The sequence below is a fragment of the Amphimedon queenslandica genome, unplaced genomic scaffold (assembly GCF_000090795.2).
Source record: "Amphimedon queenslandica unplaced genomic scaffold, v1.1 AMPQUscaffold_13365, whole genome shotgun sequence".
Classification (NCBI taxonomy): domain Eukaryota; kingdom Metazoa; phylum Porifera; class Demospongiae; order Haplosclerida; family Niphatidae; genus Amphimedon; species Amphimedon queenslandica.
Window position 1 is genome coordinate 11,218 of NW_003546399.1, and position 5,145 is coordinate 16,362.

Here is a 5,145-nt window from a genome sequence, read left to right on the forward strand (position 1 = left end):
TTGTTTTTTCACTGCTACAGTATTATAGAGTATTGTGTTTCAATGTACCGGTATGTACATGTACATGGTATGTGTGTGTATGTAAGATAAATGGTGAGTTTGGTGATAGATATTAGCAATCCTCTTAAGGAGTGTAAAGCAAAAAGTGTTGTCATTCATTAAGTAGCTTTGTAATTGTAATTCTTGACAATAAATAGATGTACTATAGTTCAGTTTCCTGATGCACGTACATGTACTGTACATTTACATGTAATTATCAGCAACATGTTATAGTCATGAAGTTTGTAGCCTCCAGGAGTAGATGTACAATGTATGCACATGTACATGTACACTGTATGCTGCTAGTTTAGTTGGACTTTAGCTGGCTCACCATTTCTATTATTCTGTTACATTATTTTTCTATTATTTTTCATATCACATTTAATCAATAAAACTTTCCAGTTCACATACCGGTAGCCTATAGTCATGCTTAACTGTACATTTTGGGATGCTACCAGCCTACTACAATCATTGGCATTGCACCTGTCATAACTTCCTTTACAACTCTTAGTTTAAGGGCTGTTTTTCTGATGTTCCTGTCATACATTCTCATTCGTTTCAACTTCTCATTTCCTTATTGTTTGTTCCTGCTCTATTCTCATTTACCATCTTCTACCTTTTATCTCTCTTCATTTTTCATTTTGCTTTGCGTACACAATTTTATTCTTTTTTTGAAATGGCAACCAAACCATCTTCTGATCTCAGACTCAAACTGGAGGAGCAACTCACCTGTCCTGTGTGTCTTGACCATTATACCAACCCTAAGATCCTGCCCTGCCATCACTCATTCTGTCAGCAATGTCTAGAGAGATTACCTCTGGATAAGAAGAATGAGACCTATTACCTCTCTTGTCCTACTTGTCGTCATCATACAGGGTTGCCAGAAAAAGGAGTGGGAGCCTTTCCTGTAGCATTCCACCTCAACGACCTCAAAGAGATGTACAATCTAACAAAGAAGACAGCAAATTTATCAGTTCCTCAAGAGGCCACATGTAGTGATCATGGAAAGCTTTTGGAGCTATTCTGTGAAACATGTAATACAGTAATCTGTGTTACCTGTCAAGTTCGGAATCACAAACATCATGAATACGACTTAATCACTGACTGTTATACTAAACACTGTCAAAAGTTAAGAGAATGTCTATCACCAGTTGAGGGAAAGAAGAAAGCACTCAAGAAGGTCCTGTCTGCTCTAGCAGAAAGAGAGGGTGAGATCAGAGAGAGAGGAGAAGGAGTCTTAAAAGAAATACACGAAATGGTAGAGGAAATGATTGGTGTTCTTCGTGAGTCAGAGAGGAAGCTGACCAAGCAGGCAAAGAGAGTCACTGATGATAAACTAAAGGTGCTTTCAGAGCAAATGAAATCAGCAGAAATGAGTTTGAGTGTTCTGGAGGATGTTGAGGATCATGTGGAACAGAGTCTGAAGACAGGCAGTCCTCAACAAGTCCTGAGGTTTAAGAAACAGATGATGGAACGTATGAAAGAAGTTACTGCAGGGATCAATGTTGAGGAGTTACATCCAAAGGAAAAAGGTGACTTTGTATTAAGTAAAGATATCAAATCACTTGATCACATTGGAGATATTGTGACCTACTCATCTACTGCACTACAGTTACCACATCAGGTAAAGGAGCAAACTCATTTACAACAGATGAATAATATCCTTCTACAAAAACAGCAGGCCCATCAACAACCTGAAAAAAACTATGACGGAGCCTATTCTTATGGAAAAGGTATGTGAATCATTTTATTTTCAAATTCTGTATGATCTAGCTGAAACTACACACAAAAAAATGAATGCTAATTGGGGCAAGCCCTACATAAAGACACGAGTACCGTATTTGCTCGATCAAACGCCCGGGCGTTTATTCTTAACAGGAAAAAAATCAGGTAAAAAAACAAAAAAGCCTTTAGTGGGTTTGAACCAGCGACCTTTCAAGCATCCAAAACTGTACTCCAACAGTTATGCCATCTGGCACAATCTAAATCCTGAGGCACATATACTGGGTAAAATTGCGTATCTATAGTTAGAAAATATTTAGCATGGGCGTTTATTTGAGCAGGGCATTTATTCAAGCAAATACGGTATGTCTGTCCACCATAGATACTATGTGTCCACAGTCCATGGTCTGTCTGTCTGTATGTATGTACATGTATGTCGCCCCTAATTATGTGTAAAAGGAACAATGCATTGTACTAGACAAATGTAAAACATTAAAACATTGCTTATAAATTTGTCCCCAAAATTAGAATGCATATAGGCATTCTAAATACACTTGCAGCTGTCATTTTAGCAGCTATATGTATCTAAAGGACCATTCCTTTTTCTTGTTTTTGTGAATGATATACCAGATGTTATCGATTCATCTCATCTGTTTCTGTTTGCTGATGACTCAAAGCTACAGAATGTCTCCTCTTTATCTCGTCACTTGCAGTTGACTCATTGGTTGTCTGGTTCCTCTCTCTCTAAACTCTAAAAAGTGTGCTACTATCCGATTCTCTCTTTCTGACTCAGGCTGTCCATTATACCAAATTGATGATTCTGAAATATCTGTACCTGACTCTCACAAGGATCTTGGAGTAATCATGTAGTCAGAGGTGATTTGTCTTGGTTTTGCCATGTCAATCATATATGCTCAAAAGCATATAAAATGCTATACATGATACGGAGATCTTTCTCTACAAGTAGCATTATAGTTAAGAGGAGGTTGTATATCTCTCTAGTCCGTTCTAAACTATTGTATTGTCCCCAAGTCTGGCAGCCTAACTTAAAGAAAGACATTATCACTTTGGAGAGAGTCCAACGTCATGCCACCAAATGCATCTTAGGAGACTACAACTCAAGTTACAAAGTCAGGCTGATTCAACTCAAATTACTCCCCCTCATGTACTGGCTGGAGCTAAATGATATAATGTACTTTGTAAATGCCATCAAACTCCCCTCTGGAAATATGTCGATTCTAGACTATGTCTCCTTCAGCAATACCTCTACTTGATCCTCAACTCAAAATAAACTCCTACATAAATACAACAGAATCTAAGAGTCATCACTTTTACTTTAACAGGATTGTACATATCTGGAACAACCTACCAGCCATTGACCTCTCAACATCTTCACATCAAGTAAAGCAACAAAGCATCAATCACTTCTGGGATCATTTTTTATTGCATTTTGATTTATATAATTCATGCACATATCATTATTTGTGTCCCTGTAGTTCTTGTTCATTTTGTTTCTTTTCCTTTTTTTCTTACTCTATAAAGGCTGCTTCAGTAGTTGGAGTCAGTTGGCCTTCAACACTTCTATCCTGTCCTATCTCTTATGTTACTTATCCTTAATTTTTGTTCTGTGTGTTGTAAAGTCATAATAATAATAATAATAATAATAATAATAATAATAATAATAAATCTGCAGGTTCAATTAACAGAGGCAATTCAATTGATGCTAGCAGAGCCAGAGGTATAATAGGAAATGTGTCATTCTTTTTACACTGATGTAATGATATAGCTGAAGAAAAAAAGATTAAAAGTAAATGTGCTGCTTGCAAAAAAGGGTTTCACAAATAATCCAAGGTATGTCATATGAAAAATTTATGTGCATATGAAATAATTTTTAGTGATATTCCTACTTTTAAAATGGACTTGTATTGGCATCATCGTCACTCCTACTGTGCTAGATGTAACAAGACAATTGATGAAAATCATCGATATTTAATGAACTATGATATGGTTTACTGCAGTAGTTGCTTGTGCAGTAGGTGTCAACATCCTTTAGATGATAAGGTTCGCCTCAATAATATTAGATTGCTACATATTTCATATGCTTATGTTAGGCTCTTGATATTGGACATGGTTTATATCATGGGCATTGTTTAGCCTGTGTTCACTGCAACTGTGTTACAGGAAGTATGGTATTTATTGAAGGTTCTTTTGTGTGTACAAACTGCATAAAACGCTACAAATAATATAAATAAACTGAACAGTGAACAACAATTAGATTAGATATAGTACCGTATTTGCCTGATTAGAAGCTCAGGCGTTTATTCAGGGGAAAATATAAAAAAATCTGCTAAAGTGGGAATCAAACCCGTGACTCCTAGATCTTCAGCCTGTATCTCAAAAGTTAAGCTACCTTAAAGCCACTTATTTTTAAGTAGACAAGCGATTTGTTAATGGTATTGATTTAACATGTACTAATTTTTGCGATTTTGCTCATTTTTTTCAATTAATAACTGTTAATAAACATAATTTATTAATAAATGCGAGTACTAATTTTTGCAATTTTAAAGCCACTCGCAAAAAAAGCAAAAATTAGTACTCACAATTAATAGTGGCCTTAAGGTATTTGGAGCAATATAACGTCTAGGCTACCTAAATTGGATAAAATATGCGCATCTAAAGTGAGAATATTTTAAGGATGGGGGTTTATTTAAGCTTGGCTTCTAATCAGGCAAATATGGTACATAATTAATTTTTGTATTTTAGTTTACTAAAAAATAATTTCTAGCACAATGCTGAAACTGTTTATTTATAAAAACAAAAATTGTCAATATATTTTGTTAAGCAGAAAGAAAGTCACAAACAGTTTTGACTTCTTCTCCAGTGATATGATACTTTGCTTTAGCTTGAATCTCTGTACCACTGAAATCCATAGTGATGTCAACTATACGTTGATGCAATGGTAGGTTGCGAGGGTTAGGTATATTGATGACAAGTTGACCTATTTTGTAGACTGTGCTCCTACCATGCATATCAGCTGTGTACTGTATCCCAAGATATGGTGTTGAGTGAATGGTGATACTAATTTGAGTGAATGATTGACTGGCTGGGGTCATGCAGGTAGTTATGACCTGGTCAGCACTTGCTATTTCACCTTTCTCGAGAAATACGTTAAAAACTGATCGACATCTGTACTCTCTTTGTTCTGGGTTATAAAACATGTGGTGTGGGTTATGTCTCATTTGGTCAAAAGGTAGCGTTGTTGCTATCCCGTAAGTAGCATCTGATCGTCTTGCTTTAATCTTCTCTGGATTCATACGCCACATTACAGCTCCTGTGGCAACAGCTAATTGAGGATCGACTGGTACAAATACCTTGCAATGGCGA

At 36.1% G+C, this 5,145-nt stretch overlaps 2 long non-coding RNA genes across 2 annotated transcripts; both read left to right on the forward strand.

Annotated features, from left to right (window-relative positions):
- Positions 1-1,443: 1,443 nt before the first annotated feature.
- Positions 1,444-3,495, forward strand: LOC109582664 (uncharacterized). The gene is made up of 3 exons (XR_002185189.1): positions 1,444-1,663; positions 1,718-1,772; positions 3,455-3,495. It is a non-coding gene; the product is annotated as an uncharacterized LOC109582664 (long non-coding RNA).
- Positions 3,496-3,566: 71 nt separating this feature from the next.
- On the forward strand, positions 3,567-4,297 carry LOC109582670 (uncharacterized). The gene is made up of 3 exons (XR_002185192.1): positions 3,567-3,612; positions 3,657-3,822; positions 3,873-4,297. It is a non-coding gene; the product is annotated as an uncharacterized LOC109582670 (long non-coding RNA).
- Positions 4,298-5,145: the final 848 nt, after the last annotated feature.